At 60.6% G+C, this 16,620-nt stretch overlaps 1 protein-coding gene across 2 annotated transcripts in view; it reads right to left on the bottom strand.

Moving 5' to 3' along the window:
• The window catches only part of PITPNM2 (phosphatidylinositol transfer protein membrane associated 2), a 100,893-nt gene that overhangs the window by 27,943 nt on the left and 56,330 nt on the right, over positions 1–16,620 (bottom strand). The window lies entirely within an intron of this gene.

The following is a 16,620-nucleotide window of genomic DNA, read 5'->3' as shown; positions in this document are numbered from 1 at the left end:
CATCTCTCGAGACCGAAGAGCATCGCGCCCCTGTTCTACGCAGCTTCGTGCCCCAGCTGAGTCTCGGAGGTCGAACAGAGAGATGAGAAAAATGGGCAGACAGCATAGCCCGTGGACCACGCCTCCATCAAGCTGATTCAGAAATAACATATTCACAGGAGCTTCCGCTTAAGAGGACAGAATATATTTGATGAAGATTTGCCCCTTGATTATTATTATTATTTTTTTTTTTTTTTAGAAACTTGATGCTTGAAGGAGGCGTACTCCCAAGAACCTGGAAAAGGAAATTGCCCATCGTAATCTATCCCCTACATGCCGGGGGCTTCGCTGTGAGTACGTCTGGTGACCCCCAGAGAGGTTACATGCTGTTACCCAGAAGCCGAGTGAAGCTGTCCAAGATCAGCAGTGGTGAGTCAGGACAGTGTTTTGTATTTTAGGAGGACCCCGCGGGGGCAGGAGCTGTCGGTGGGGATTCCCGGTGGCCAGAGGCAGGACACCGGCCGCGTGAGCAGAGTGGGGACCCCCCAGGAGGCAGCTTCCCCGGGAACCGTCCAGCAACCGAGGGAGGCAGGGCTGGTTGTCTGACAAGGTTGGGGAGAGCGAAGATACCAGAACTCTGGGGATAGTCGGTAACAGGCGTGAAAGAAATTCTTTAAGAAACTGCTTAGGAAGAGAGACCGAGGCTGGGGGTGCCATACAAACGGTCAGAGACGGCCCCGTGTTATGAGCCTAAAACGACCCCCATGTTGCTTCCTTCTTTACAGCAGGTAGAACTGTCACCCCCACGCCCCCAGCACCAAACTCAAATTCTCACACATCCCAGGGCTTTAAGTACTGTCCAGAGGACCACCATTTTAGCAAATCAGAGCGCATGTACGTTATACACCCCATGAAACCGCACCCCCCCACCTGGTAGCCAAAAATGAGACAAACCTGGGGTCACGAGAGACCCCCAATGAGGGACTTCTGTGCCCAGAGGCTCCCCAGGGCGCCTCGTCCCATTAAGCCCCAGCATTTTGTTTAGCGAAGAAGGAAGAGCGGCCTGTTTATTTCTAACCACACCTCAGGGGTACAGTTCACCCCGACTTCCCGGAGAAGGTGGCGGGGTAGGCGCGTCTCCGCTCTGCCCCCCTCCCTCAGAAGCAACGCCAAACGACCGGAGAGAACATCGCTCTGGGGAAATAAGGACATGGCTGCACCCACAACGCGTGCAGGACACGGGCCAGATACCGCGGAGTCTGCACCGGGCACGGGGACAGGCAAAGAGCCAGCCCCGGGTCAGTGCCACCTCCTGGGGGGCGTGGCCGCGGTCCTCGGTGGGAACGATGGCCTCCAGAGCTGTGGGGGCACCCGGGGGGCGGGGAGGCGGCATTTCCCTGTCTTTTGTTTTTCTGCATTTTCTGTTTTTAATACTTTAAAGATTTTTATTTATTTATTTTCAGAGAGAGGGGGAGGGAGAGAGAAAGAGAGGGAGGGAAACATCGATGGGTTGCCTCTCGCACGTCCCCAACTGGGGACCGAGCCCCCAACCCAGGCCTGTGCTCTGACTGGGAATCGAACTGGGGACCCTTTGGTTCTCAGGCTGGTGCTCAACCCACTGAGCCACACCCGCCAGGGTTGCTTTTCTACTTTTTACTGAACTATCTACCACGCACGCAGAAAAAAGTGCACAAAGCCTAAGTATCATTTTTTCACAAACTGAACACACCTGTATGAGCGGCACCCTGATCCAGAAACAGGAAATTAAGCCGTGACCAGTGTGGCTCAGTCGGCTGAGCTTTGTCCCACAAAGTAAAGGGTCACCCGTTCAATTGCTGGTCAGGGCACACGCCTGGGTCGCAGGTGTGGTCCCCAGTCGGGGTGCGTTCAAGGGGCAACCGATCGATATTTCTCTCTCACGTCGATGTTTCCCTCCCTCTCTTTCTCCCTTCCTCCCCCTTTCTCTAAAAATAAATAAGTAAAATCTTAAAAAAAAAAAAAAAGAAAGAAAGAAAGAAACAGAAAATTAAGAACCCCAGAAGCGCCCCCGCCCCGGGCTCCGTGCCAGTCACGTCTCGCCAGCCGCGCGCACCCCGCCCTGCCCTCTGCCCGCCCCCTACCTTCCACTTCCCAACCCTGCATATGGGACTGCCCTGTGTGTGCTCTTGGGGTTCTGGCTTCTTTCGGTCAACGTTACGTTCACGGGAGTCGCCCAAGCGGAGCCACACAGCCGTAGATTCACTCACCCCTGTCTAGTGCTTCATGGGTGAATACACGCTAATGGGCTTCACCGTTCTGTCGCTGATGGGCACTTGGGTCATTTCCACTCGGGGGCTGCTGTGCACCATTTAGGACATGCAGAGGTGCACGTTTACACTGTGGAATGGCGGAAGAGTGAGCGCTGATGGGAAAGCCTCTCCCGTGTGCCATTTCTAGGACAGAGCCCAGTTCTCCAGCGAAGGGAGATGCCAGGAGTGACGTGAGGCTGGGGAGGAAGGGAGGAGGGGCAGTGAGGGGCTGGTCACCATACAGAGTCAAAGACCGGAAGAGTTTTACTGTAAGCTGCCCACGTGAACCCTGAAACCTGAGAGAGCTGGAACCCCAGGGTGGGGTGAATCCTAGCTCTGGGAAGAGAGTCTTCCCAAAAGGTAAATAAACCCCCAATGCGGATGCAGACCGTTCCCGATCTCTCCCTCATTCTTCACACCCCGCTATGGAGAAGGTAGCCAGAGAATAATCACCAGAAAGGAACCCACCTGGGCCCTCTGAATTAAGGGTGGGGGGCAAACAGAGAACCTATCTCACAAGAAGGCTCATCCAGAGAAACACGGCAGGACTTCAGGAAACCAGTTTTCCGTCGACTCAGACAAATTACAGATACAAACTCTGGAAAACGAGCGGGGGCAGAGAGGTGGGAGAACGGAGACACAGAAAGTTTCCAAAGAAATTATTTGGCAGCAGGGAGATGAAAGCAGACGGGTGAGCTAGCAGAACTCAGGGGGAACATGGGAGAGAACCATAAATACAGCACATATTTTTAAAACCCGTATTATAAGCAATGAGTAAACAGACAAATAAGTAGTGTGACAAGCGGAGATGTGGTGGGCAGGCTGCAGGACAGCATGCAGGACTGAATGGAGAAGACTCTGGGCGCGCCGCAGGCACGACACAGCAGGGGAGGTGATAACTCTCCCTGCGTGCGCCCGAGTGCCAAGCCGGGGACCACTGCCAAGTCCCTGCAGGACCTGTCACCAGACCCCGCGGGACAGAAGGCACCTGGGGGCACCGCAGAGTCCGCGCTGCTCTGCAGGACCGGGAACTCGATGGTGGCGGCGGGACCCTTAGAACATGCTTGAGCGTTTTGCAGCGAGTCTCCTGTGACACCCAGACACCCCACCCCAGACAGCATCAGGCGGAGGGTGGGGGGTTTCCTAATGCCACGGGGCAGAGAGCAAAGCAGTCTGGGAGAGGGTGCCCGCAAGCCCAGGGCGGTCGGCACCCTGACTTTAGGACCCTCACCCCCTCATCGGGCTTGCCCGTGCCGGCCCGGCTTCTCAGGAAGTGGGGAGATTTGCACGTGAGGATGTTAAGGCTGAGACTCACATCCTCCAAGACAAGTGTGAGCGCACCAGCAGGAACTCCCGCTTTTGGGGACGCTGCTGGCCGCTGGGACCATCATCACACTGGCTTTTGGGTGGGGGTGGCTCCCCACACTTAACACTGAGTACAGCTCACGCAAGGCTGCGCCGTGCGAACAGAACAGACGCCACTGGATGCTTAGATGTGAGAACGGACACAAACCAGAGCGACCTCGGCCGGTGTCCGGCCGGCGTCGGTGTCGGCGCTGTGGCCCCCAGAGGGCTGTCGCTGGGAGTGTGTCCAGGGGCCGCTGTCCCCACCCAGGCCCCCGCCCCAGGTTCCCGCCCCAGCACTGCACACGGGCGATTCCCTCCCTGCCCCCGATCTTTCTTTGCTTTATTGCCTCCCATTCCCACAGTCAAGCCCACCGCCCCCACCCCTGTTCCACCTGCGCCCACCACTCCCGTTAGGGTATGTGAGCGCTTCAGCCCGCCATCTCTCGCCCTCTCGTGCCCTGGGCCCCATTCTCGTCATTCCAGAACCTTCTCTGGCAGTTAACCTCCTCCCCCCCCATCAGTTTTTGTCCCTGTAGTGAAGCCTGGCCCTTGCAGCCCCCGGCAACAGCTCCAAGTTACAAAGACCCAAACCCCTCGGCTCTCCCGTGAGCTCTCGCTCTGTTTAAGCTGACTTAGAATTCAGGTATAACTCACACCGAGCAAGACGCCAGTTTCAGGTGGACAGCGTAATATTTGCCCCTCAGCTCCCCCGACCCCACCTCCCTCTTGGCACCTCCCCTTTCTCTGTTCCCCTTTACAGCAAAAACCCTCTTCCGGGTTTGCCCACCTCTCCAGCGAAAGGACAGCGGCCTCCGCGTGGCTGGGCCGGTGGCCAGTTCTCAGTCCTCACCCCCAGCCGCTTCCCGCACTTAGCACACTGGTGGGCAGGCCGCACGGCTCCGGGAGAGCCCGCTGCCTGGACAGGGCTCTCTCTCTGCTCGGCCACCCCCGCAAACCCCGCGCCAGCCGACAGCGTCCAGGACTCCAGCACGGGGGCTCCCAGCCGGCCCATTCGTGGACCTCAGCTTCAAATCAGGATTTTTTTTCTGGTTCAAAATCAAACAGAAGCTGCTGTCCTGCAGCCTGTGAGTGGCCCTGTGAGGCTGACCTCCGACCTGGGGGCACAGGCCCCTTGCTGGGGTTTTAGGAGACAGTGTCCCTAGCCCTGCGCCCTCACACCCACTTACTCATTGTACCCCAACGCTCCACACCCCCACGGCGCCTTCCGCCAAAGCCGCAGCCCCGTGGGCGCGGACGCAGCGCTTCCTAGCTGCCACAGTGGAGCAGGCAACCCTTCAGCTCAGAGACACCGCCCATGGTGCCCGGAGTGCCCGTAAAGCCGTGGTCCCCACTCGCAGGACCCTGGTAACAAACAGAGGTGCCCTGACCGGTGCAGATCGAGACCACCTGGAGGGCCGGAGCCCCGGCCCCAGGCCCTCGCGGCTCCCCGGGAGGAGGCCGAGGAGCGAGCACGGCACCCGTCTGGCCCTGCCTCTGCGGGCGGCTCCCGGGGCCTGCCCGTACCCGACGCCCCGGCACGCAGGAAACCAGACTTGCTGCTCCGTCCCTGGGCTGAGAAATCCCTCCAGTCGCTTCCCACACACGGGTGCATGAATAAAGGATGAGCTGCTTAATCCTCACAACCGCCTTGAGGGAGATGTATCACCCCATCTATCCATGCGCTTTGTCACGTAATACATTACGGAGAGGTCGCTCACGCGCCATTCACCCTCCTGAAGCGCAGAACTTGTGGCTGTTCACATATTTACGGAGAGGGGTAACCAGCACGGCGACCTAATCTTAGGGCAGCTTCTTACCCCAGAAGGAGACCCTGCGCTCATTACCACTCACACTTTGTTCTCACAGCCCCCAGCCCCAGGCCCCCTGAGGCCCGTTAACCTCCTTTCTGTCTCTATGAGGGTGTCTCTTCTGGACATTTCCTACCAATGGGGTCCCTCACTGTGTGGCCTTGGTGTCGGTGTCTGTCACTCAGCGTCCTGTCCCCCAGGTTCATGCACGCGGCAGCAGGGGTCAGAGCTCCGTCCCCCTTCACGGCTGAGTCATACGCGCTTGTGTGGTTACGACGCTCGTTTTTACAGCCGAGGATGATGAAGGTCTCTCGTCCCTCCGGCACTCGGGAACTTGGGGTCAGGTCTGCCTTTCCGTGCGGCTGGGACAGAAATAGCTGAAGGACGGGAGACAACTGCCGTCTGAAGTCACATCCGTGTCCATGAACCTACACCCCCAGCACCGACCACAGCATTTTACGGTTTACAAATGCTTTCAGCTTCACAGTCTTGATTTTTCAGCTCTATCCTACGTGAACGAAGAGGCAAGTATGCTCATTTGTGGGAGAAATTTTTTTACAAAGTAAGTGGTGTGTTCAAGGCTGGAGAGATTTATCGATGGATTAACGGTGGCTGCATCTGAATCCAGGGAGCACGTGAAGGCACAGACCGCTTTAGCGCTTTTTCGCACAGAGGGGCGTTTGGAGAAATCATTTTTGTTATTCTCTTTCAGGCTATGTTGTAGTGAGCGCAAACCTCGGAAGGGACGGACGGCCCTGACTTCTTGGTTTTATCTTAATGTTTCCAACTGATCTTGGAAATAAAGGTTGATCTTTCTTTCAAAATCAGACTCCTTGGTTCCAGCCCAAACCAACTGCACAGCCCAGGGCAGGGCCTGGGAATATGGATTGTAACCCATTCCCTAGGGGGCTCCTAAGCACAGGAAAGTGCCTGGAGGCTACAGTCTCAGCTCTCTAACCAGGAACATAAGGTCCTTACATTCCAGTTTCAACAGAAGGTCTTATTCCGGGGCCCCTCCGACCTCCAGGTGTCCAACGGTGTTTAGTCAGCCCGATATCAGGCGCTGGGGTCCCGGGGACCAAGATGGAGTTCCTGGAGCCTGCAGCCTCCTGGGGGGGACGGGCGTGGTGTGAGCCATCGGCGACCTGGTGGGAAGTGTTATTCAGCCGTGAAAAGGAAGGGGATCCTGACACGCGGGCCCTGCCTGCCTGTCTCACTAGCCACAGGGGCGGCTGCCCTTCCCTGGAACGCGCCAGGCTAGGTCCTGATTCAGGCCGCTGCCACGCCCGTCGGACCCGCCCCCCAGGCCTCGGGCCAGCTGGCTCCTGGTCAGGCCCCAGGCCTCTGCGCAGAGGCTGCCCGGCCCCTCTGTGGGGGCCCCCAGGGCCCCACTTGAGCCCCCAGAGTGACCTCACGCCCAACCCCACGCCAGGGCCTGGGCGGCTGAAATGACAGCAAAGGTGTCCGACGCGTCTTTCCAACCCCAGCAGGTGCTAGGGAGCGGGGTCCTGGCCCTTAGGAAGGACTCGAGAAGGTCTGCTTGGCAAGCAGCCCCCGAAGCCACCTCCAGGCAGATGGTGCCCCCGAGCAGCCAAAGTGCGAATGACAAATTGCTCTGTAGCTGCTCCTCAGAGCGGCTCCGGGATCCGCCCAGACCAGCTCGCCCTCCCCACCGCGTGCCCGGAATAACAAGCCGGCTTCTTGACAGTGTCTGTGACTCAGACGGTTCGCGGAGCCCAGAATGGCTTTCCCCCAAGAGTGTGTGCAGGGGCATAAACCCCAGGCAGGCAGACAGACAGACAGAGCTGCCCGCTGTCACGGCGGGGCAGGGGCCTTGCTGGGTGGCCCAGATGGCCTTCCAGTGGCTGCCACCCCTTCTCAGACACTCGGGATTGACAGTGTACCACACTCTGAAAATCGGGAAGTCGATGCTTGGAAGCAGCCAGGGCAAGGCGGGGGGAGGCGGGATGAGGAAAACCCAGAGGGGCTGAGCCACGTGACCAAGCCAGAGCGTCAAGGGCAGCAGGCACGGAACCCACGTCGTATGGCCTGCGTTCGGGCCTACTGTGCCTTTGGGTGAGCGAGGATCCAGGTGCCTCGGGCCGCCAGCACTTGGGTCCAAATGTTGCTCTCCTCAGCCAGGAGCAAGCAGACCAAGCTGGATTCTGGGCCAGAGGGGCGGTGTGCACGCAGACTCAGGTGTCTGTGCAAGTCTGTCCAGGTCTTGCTCAACCGCAGCGAGTGAGTGGTGTGGCTGTTCCCACCAGGCCTGCCGAGGCGGCCAGGGAACAGAACATGCCTTGGAAGCTGGGAAGGCTCCCAGGAAATCAACCGGCTCTTCTTCACAGGGGAATTAGCTTCCCTTCATTGCCCCATAAAATCCTCCGGCCTGTGGCCAGGGAGGGAGAGACGGAGAAAAAAATAATCACAAAGGAAAAACCAACACTGGTCCAACGAAGAAAGCCCCATGGGCACGTAAGTAAGTGGGGAGAGAAGGCCCCAGGGGGAGTGGGGTTGCCTAGTTTTGCTGCCCAGGCTGAGCGCTGCCCTACCCCCGGTGGGGACAAGTTCTAGGACTGCAAAGGTACTGCCGCCACCTTGAGCTGGGCAGTGCAGGGAAGGGGCCCGCCTGGTCTGGGACAAGGTTTCCCACAGTCTCAGGGCCCGTCTGTCACTGTCACAGTATCTGAGCACAAGGTTCCCTCCATTCTTAGGAACTGCCCATCGGTACCTCACGGGCAGGACGCACTGAGCACCTGTGGTGAGGCGTCAGGGTGGAGGGTGGGACATCTCCCCAGTCATTCCAGGGGCTGGGCTGGAAGGGGCCCCAGGACCTCATGGAAGGCCCAGGCACCTCATCAGGGCAGCATCTGATCTGTGTCTCCAGCTTTCTCTCCCCTTTCACCGGTTCTAGAAAACTCCCAGGGCTCTTCTCTTCCAACGCAGCCTCTGGCTTATTTTTTTCTTTCTGGAAATCCAATTAGAGGGACGATGGACAACTTCTTCCTCTCTGCAGTGGCCTCGGCTTTCCGGGGCTGGGTTCCAGGCGGTTTCTTCGCCTCTCGCTTCCAGTTCTTTTTCAAATCTGCTTCATCATTTTTAATGGCTTTTTATTTCCTGCACGGGTTTGCAACTTTGCCTCTGCCTTACTTAAATGCAGCAAATGGCCCTGACCGGTGCGGCGCAGTCGGCTGGGCCATCTGGGCATCGTCCCACAAAGTGAAAGGTCGCTGGTTCCGTCCTGGGTCAGGGCACGTGCCCGGGGAGCAGGTCTGATTCCCGGCCGGGGCGTGTGTGCGAGGCCACCAGTCAGTGTCTCTCTCCCTCTCTTTCTCCCTCCCTTCCCCTCTCTCTCTAAAAATAAATAAAGTCTTCCAAAGAAACGAATACGAGAGGCAGCAGACACAGTTACTAGACCAACGATGCCTAAATATTGGTGCCGCCGGGGTGTGGAGGGTCCGCGCCTGCTGTCAGCGGTCTGTGGGCTCTGGGCACCTTCTCTGCTCTTGCGCGCGGTTATTTTCGACTCCGGACTGCTCGTTTTCCGTGGAGATTATTTGTAGAAATCCTTGGAGACTGAGGACAGGGTCTGTTTTTCCTGAGAAGATCTACATCTGCTTCAACAAGAGCCTGGACTACTCCCCATCTGTGGTCCCCCCGACACTCCCAGCGAGCGGTTCTCTGGACTCCTTTTTCCTCCTTCCACCCCCCCACCCCCCCAGTAGACAGTGAGTGCATTTGTTCCCCGGGGCTGCCCTCACAAAGCGCCATCAACTGGTGGCTTTAAGCAACACGAATGTATCCTCTCGTGGTCTGGAAGCCAGGAGTGCAACATTTGGAGCCTGGGGAGGGTTGGTGCCTGGTTCCAGGCTCTCTCCCGGCTTCCGGAGGTCAGGTAGCCCTCCTCGCTTCTTCCTGTCACATGGCATCTCTCTGTGTGCCTCGGGGGTCCCTGTGTCCTCGCGTCCCCTCCTCCTAAGGACACCAGTCTCTGGACTCAGGGCCGGCTGTACTCCAGGAGGACCCTACCCTCATTTGGCCCTATTTCCAACAAGGTCATGTTTACGTTACCAGGGGTTAGGCCTTGGACCCGGCTCTGCGGCAGACACGGTTCAAACCATCCTCCCTGCATTGGCCTGAGCTCTCCCCCTCTGGGCAGCTGGCCAGGTCTTAAAAATTCCGCTGTCCCCACCGCAGTATGCCGCCCTCCTTCCGTGCCCCCATCCTAGGGTGTGCCTTCTGCCACCCCCATAAAGGGGACCTGGCCCGCTATGGCCCCACCTGGGAACTAGACCTAGAAGCCTCTCTGCCTCCCGGGAGTAATCTGGCCATTGTTTTCTAGGTCAGTCTCATCCCATGCTCACGCCATCTTTGGGGACTTGCTCACGATTTCTTGGGCCCCGAAGGCACGTCTTTGCCCACGTGGAACCTGAAGAATCCTTGTTCAATCTCACTGAGGGACCTGCAGCAGGAAGAGAGGGCTGCGGAGGCACCCCCATCTGTAGGCCGCGATCTCAGCCCTGCTTCCGTTGCAAGGGATTTTTTGTTGTTGTTAATGTCCAGAGACAGCATAAGCTGGTCCTGCCCTGGGGGCAAAGGCAGGAAGCTGCGAAGAGCCTGTCCCCTCCCTGTAGCCAGTCGGGGACAACAGAGCTCAGCGCCAGGCAAGTCCTGGTGGCATCTGGATCTGCAGCTCCGGCCGCTACTGGGGCTGCGGGCCGTCCCAACGCCCACGGTGCCGCGAGCCCTCAGGCAGGGTCCCTTCTCACCGGAGCTGGCACACGCGGGACTAGGGTTACCACACCCAGGAAAGCGTGACTGGCTGTAGGGCCGTGCCCCTGCCTTTGACCTTCCGCTGGCTATTCACTCGCAGAGAAAGCCTCTTCGTCCTAAAGGGCATAACGACTAATTTCACTCTACTCCAAGGTCAGCAAGTGATGGAAGCTTCCAAGTCAGCGCAGGCGATTTTCTTTTCTCTAACCATCCCGAAATCGCACGGTCTCCCTCCCGCGTCCACGGGAACCGTGCGGAGCTGATCCGGCCGGGGAAGGACGCGTCCGGTTGGGGGTGAAGGGCAGATACGGCTGACACCAGGTCAGGGTTCTGGACCTACGCCGCCCTTCCACCACGCAGGGACTTTCCCATGACAGGTGGGCACTTTCTGCGGATCTGGGTCCACTTGCCCGGGGCCTGGCGCGACCTTGAAGGTTTCTCGCCTCCAGGAGGCGGCCACACCACAGCTGGGCCCACCCCACGCCCCAGTGCCCCACGCGCTTGGTGCTAAACAGACACAGGACTTGGAACGAAAATAAAACACGGCTCGGTGACACCGTGACACAGCTTTGCAGGAACAGCCGGCTCCCCTGTGCACACGGCCACGCGCCACACGCCTGTTTGTAACTCATCACGCCTCAGCGGGCTCCGCGCGGATTCTTGTGTTTCTGAGCCGCTTGGAGGGGAGCACAGGCCACCGGATCTCCTGACCACCTTCACACCCAGGCCCCTCCCTCCCGCCAGACTCCTGAGCCCCTTCCCCGTGGAAGCATTCGGGGGGGGACCTAGTGCCAGAGGTTGTCCAGGTGTCTTGTCCACAAGTGCCCCCGACCTGCTAGTGCTATGACGGCACTAAGACAAATACGCACACATTGGTACTGTGTCAGTGGAAACCGCGCGAAAGCAACGTTAAAAGAAACGGGGAGGGGGTTAGAGAATGGGACCCTTTAATTACGTGTTCCCACCCCACCAGCCGCTGTCACAGGCCCCCGCCTCTCTCTGGGGCATTCACCTCTCCCAACCTCTGCTCCCAGGTCCACCTGGCTCCTGGGACACTTCCCTCGGTCAGTCCTGAGGCTCCCAGGACTGAGCCCCAGACCCTGGCCCCGAGGTCAGGGCAGTGGTGGCAGAAAGAACGTCGGGCTGAGCTCAGCCACCGGCACCTGTTGCCTAACTCCGGCCTTGGTTTACCCATCTGGGAAGAAGAGCTAACGCCTGGCCTTGGCAGGAGCTCGCGGGCAGTGCTGGGACCCGAGTGGAAGCGCAGAGGCTGATGGCTCATGCTCATGTGGCCTGGGAGACCAGCTCTGCTTCTAGTGGGAGCTCTGCGCCAGCCTCTGACCGGGAAGGCCTCGCCTGACCAGATGGACGGGGACAGTGCCGCTGCAGCTCCGCACCCCGGAGGGTGCCTTCGCAGGCCTCGGCCAGCAGCCCCTGACAACACCAGACCACTGCCTCCTTCCACCAGAACGAAAGTATGGAAAAATGGAACTGTCCTGCCTCCCCTTCCAGCAAGTCCCCCTGGGTTGATGGAGAAAGGCTCAAGGTTGTTCTGTCCTCTCCAGTCCTGTGTGAATGGACACAGGCCTCCCAGGTCTTGAGCCCTCAGGTGCCGGGGTGGATGCCCACAACCTAGGCCCAGAAATCTGGGCCCGCCCCCCCCCCCCCACATTCAGTACATTTGGATTTCACTAGGAATGAGGCCAACGACCAGAGAGTGGAACATGCCCCGAAGCTTTCCTACAGGGATTTGCAGGCCTAGGTGTCCCCTACCCGCTGAGGTCCGGCCTGTGGCCTTGAACGGGGACCAGGCAGTGGAGACTGAAGTCACTGCTCACCTTGGGCAAGCTGGAGTGCTCCAAAGCCTCAGATCCCACACGGGGGAAGCGTGTGTCCCTAATGGGGACACTGGGAAGAGCAGAGGAAGGACAGTTCCTAACAGAATCTCTCATCCTGTAAGTGTTTATGCAGTGCCCTGGGCAGACCCCGTGTCAGTCATGAGCGCTGGTGGTGAGAGCTCAGACCCCCAGACGCTGAGCTAACTGGGCCGAGCCTCCCAGGCTCCCCACCCCCACGCCCATCCCTGCAGCCTGCAGAGGAGCAGGAAGGGAAGAAGCAGAGCCGTCTGGCTGGTCCTGAATTACTAACCACGGAGGAGGAGGTGCTGCCATGGCGCTGGGCACAGGCCGGAACCAGGTGCGGCGGTTCCCACGTCCACTCTCTTCCCGCCAACCCCTGTGCCAGGCAGGGGCTGGGACCCTTCAGCTGCACGGACCCAAGGGACCCAGAGGTTCAGGTGTGACCTTCCAGGCAGCTGGGCAGCGGAAACCCAACCACACCCCCTTCCCTGAGCTTTCGCTCCTCAGAGCAGGTGGGACCAGCACCCTTATTCCTTCCTTCTGCACATTTCGTGGAAGAACGAACCAAAGCCAGGTGAGGCCAGGCAGTTCCACCAGAGCCTCACCGGCCAGGGACCAGGCTGCGATGGCCGCAAGTTCCCGTGCACCGCCTGCGGCCCCTGCCCGTGGATCCCACAACACCACGCAGAACCGCGGCCCCTCATTTGCCCGTCTACTGTCCCCGTCCCCCCTCAGCCGGGATTCGGGCCCCGGCAGCTCTGCCTGGGCAACAGAACAGCTTCCTGAGTGGTCTCCACGCATCCAGTTTGGGTTCCCCCATCCTCCTTCCCAGTGCTGGAGGATCACCTGGCAGCACTGGGCAGCGCCCTCCAGGGAGGGAGCCCCGCCCCGGGACCCACCAGGTCTCTCTCTAGCTCCGTCCACACTTCTTGCTATTCCCGGAAGCCACCTTGGGTCCCAGCTTCGAAGCCGTCAAGGACAGCGACCCACCTTCCCCTCGCCCCAGCATCTGGCACACAGCGGGGGCCCCTCACTGTCGCCGGAAGCGTGTGCTGAGGTTCACACTTGCTGCTCCTTCCATGGAAAAGCCCCTCCCCCCCGGCCCACCTGGCAACAGCCCAAGGCGACCTTAAGACTCAGCTGGGCCAGCGCGCTCTCCGCGAGCCCCCCAGACCACTCCGGCGGAGCTGGGGGCCGGACCCCTGAGACCAGCTCCCCTCCAGCTTGCGCCAGACCCCACTCCCGCTGTCTGTCCCCAAACGGCAACGCTCCAAGGCAGTGCCTGCTCTGGCTCACGTCTGTGTCTCCTGCGCCCAGCACCGCTACGAGCTCCCAGGAAGCCGCAGACGCAGGGGTGGCCATTCTGGGCACAGAGGTGAGCCACGCAGGAGGCACCTTGCAGGCCGGGGCTTCTGAACAGGAGGAAGTGCTGAGGCTCGGGCTGCTTCCGGGGGATCTTCCAGGGGGCAGTGTGGAGCGGGGCCAGTCGACGGCCACCTCCCCCGTGGGGCAGCCGGCCCCTGTCCATGATGGGCACTGACCCCTTAGCCGGGGTCCTGGGGTGGGGTCTACACGGCAGAGCCACTGGCCCAGAGAAGGCCGGGAAGGAGTCTCCCTGGGCTGCAGAGGCGACTGAGGCACGTGGCTTCTGGGGCCGAGTCTGTGCTCCCCACGGCCCCAGCCTCATGCCTGCCCGTCAGCACATGGCCACACACATGTGGGATGTGTCTCCCACATGTCAAGCTTTCTGGTGACCGGCTGGGCCTTGGATCTACCTGAACCTCCCTCTTGGACCAGGGTGAGGCGGGGAGCTGCGGCCAGGCTGGACAGAGGGCCACGGGGCAAGGAGTACAGGGTGAGCCCAGGGCATCGTGGGGCAAGGCAGAGCGGAGAAGGCCCCGGCGTTGGGTGTACGTGTGGCTCCACCCACGTCAAACGTCAGCACCGGCAAAGTCGTAGAGGAGGAAACCAGACCGGCGGTGCCAGGGGCTGGGGGAGGGTGCAGGGAGCGTGCCTCAGGGCCCCCTGTCCCTTTGGGGGGACACAAGCCTCTGGAACTCGACAGAAGGGGTGGCTGCACAGCACTGCGCATGTGCTCAGCACCACGGAGCTGTTCCCCTTCACACGGCGGTTTCATGTTGTGTGAATCTCATCTCTAAAATAATTTTTCTGTTGTTGAGAAAAAAAATAGCAACGCTCCAGTTATCAGTTTCCCTACTTCATCCGACAAGTCCTGGCAGCACCCCCTTTTGGGGGGCCGGCAGCCCGGCTCCTTGCATCAGCCTGCGGGTGGGCCGCGGGGGTCCGAGCGCCGGTCGTGGGTCCGTGTTCCAAGCGGACTGCTTTCTCACAAGGGCCCCCGCGCACTGTAAGAAGGGGCGGCCGACTGGGTCACCCCCCTGCTTAAAGCTTTCAGGAACTCGCCTTTATCCCCCAAAGCTCCTTTGCCTGGCTCTCAGGACGTGAATACGCTGGTGACAGGACGGCCTCACGCGTGGTCTGTGGCCAGTCGGGGTGCCTGTGCTGGGTGCCACCTGGGTCCCTATTCTGCAGGGACACCTGCCCTCCCTGGCCACAGCCGCCGCCGTCGCCCTGCCCCGCCAAGTTCTCCAGGCATGAAGGGTGTCTGTCGCTGTGGGGGATGCCCCCTCACCCCTGTGCTGCTTAGAGGGCTTGTTCTGCCCCCCAAACTGAGTTCTCTGAGGACCAGGGGCCATGCGTCCTGTCCCGTGGCTCCCCAGGGCCCACCGCCACGGCAGGGCTGCCCAGCTCCGGGGGACGCTGTTCCCCTCACCACAAAACCGTTTCCACCCACCACTCACTCAGGGGTGCATCCTGAATGGACGTGCATCCCCCGCCGGCAGGAAACAGCCGGGCCTCCAATGATGGGGACGAGTGGATGGCGCGCACGTGGGCAGAGGACAGAGGCCGGGGTGGCTAGGCCAGCGCAGGGGATGCCGGTGGGGACAGGAATGGGGCCCAGAGAGGTTCCAGAGCCTCTGGGTGCAGGTGTGGTGCCTTTTATAGGTTCTTAGGGGCGGAACTGGGGTCCCTCAGGGAACTGGGCTGACACACATGGGGTCGCAGAACTCAGAACCTGAAGGAGATTTTATAGCCCAACCCCATCCCTGTACAGATGTGACATTAAGGCCCTGAGAGAGGCAGGGAGTTGATCTGTTCCCCCATCCGCCACTGCATCCGTTCACCCCCCACCCCCCACCCGTCCACCCACCAACTACCCACACACCCACGTGTGCATCCACGGACACACCCACACGTCCGTCCCTCCATCTACCCACACACGCACCCATGCACACATCCATCCTGCGTGCGCACCCATGCATCACACGTGCACATGTGCACCCGCCCGCGCTTGCATGAGTCCCTCCCCTGCCTCTGCAGGGAAGCAGGCAGAGCGGGACTGGAGCCCTGAGCTCTGCACGGCGGGCGACGGCCGCCTTCTCCAAGCCTCCGGGAGTTCTGAGAACCCTCTGCGCCCATGAGGGCCGCCAGGAAACAGTCCCTGCTGGGGGGGCCCTGCTGAGGGACACCGGGCCCCCGACAGCTCTCTGAGACCATGTCCTGAGCCCGCCCTGCACCGGAGGAAACTGGCCGTCACAGGAACCCCTGAGGGCTGAGAGCGAGACCCCTTGCGGCACTATGGCCCCGGGGTGGGGGGGGAGCAGTGTGGCTCAGCGGGGAGGGGGGCCGTCCTAGTGGGAGAGGCTGAGCAAAGGCCCTGCGGCAGGGCTGCCAGGGCGGGCGGTGACGGGAGGAGCCTGGGAGAGAGCATGGATGCCCGAGGGCTTCAGAGCCCACCTGCTCCCAGAGAGAAGGGAGCCCCCGCCAGTCACAGGGGAGGTGCTCCTCAAGAGCAGCGGGCAGGTCTGGGCAAAGCTGCGAGGTCCCCTGTAGGCCTGCGGCCTCAGACAGCACTGCAGGAACCCTCCGAGGGCCGAGCCGCGGGGGTGCTGGCGGCCTCCGGCTGCTGGGACCACACAGGCGGGGGTGACGCAGGTGCCCGAGCAGGAAGGCCAATCCGAGAGGCGGGCGTGACAGCGGGACGCGGACCCTGGGGAGGCCTTGCGCCCCCCCTCCCTGCCACGCTGCCCTCCCTGCGCCCCTGGGGTGCCCTATGCTTGCCCCCGCCCGGTGTCAACGTGCTACGGTTGCAAATCCGGGGACACATGTTGCCGTGTCCCCAGGCCCCCTGCTAGAGGCGGCGAGGTGGAGGGCAGGTTTGAGCTCCAGCACTTGCCCTTCTCACCTCCCCGTCCTTAGCAACGAGACTGAAAACTCTGAGCCTCGGTTTACTCATCTGGAAAGGGGGCAACACGTCTCACGAGGGGCCCACACCTAAGTGAGCCGAGCACCCCACGCCGCGCCTGGCAACGTCGCCCACGGGGATGTTAAAAAGATCTAACTGCTGGGTACCGCCAGGGGCTGGGTGCTGGAGGCGCCGTGGGTGGCATCAGCCTTTAGCTCCAGGAATCTCAGGGGAGGGACACTGTGGTGGGTGGGGGCAGCTGCTATTTGTAATTGGTACAGAAATAGAGGCCTTCCCCT

This window comes from Furipterus horrens, unplaced genomic scaffold, assembly GCF_987537825.1.
Source record: "Furipterus horrens unplaced genomic scaffold, mFurHor1.1.pri manual_scaffold_11, whole genome shotgun sequence".
Classification (NCBI taxonomy): domain Eukaryota; kingdom Metazoa; phylum Chordata; class Mammalia; order Chiroptera; family Furipteridae; genus Furipterus; species Furipterus horrens.
Note: the sequence above shows the minus strand (reverse complement) of the source record. Positions and strands in the feature narration are given on the sequence as shown.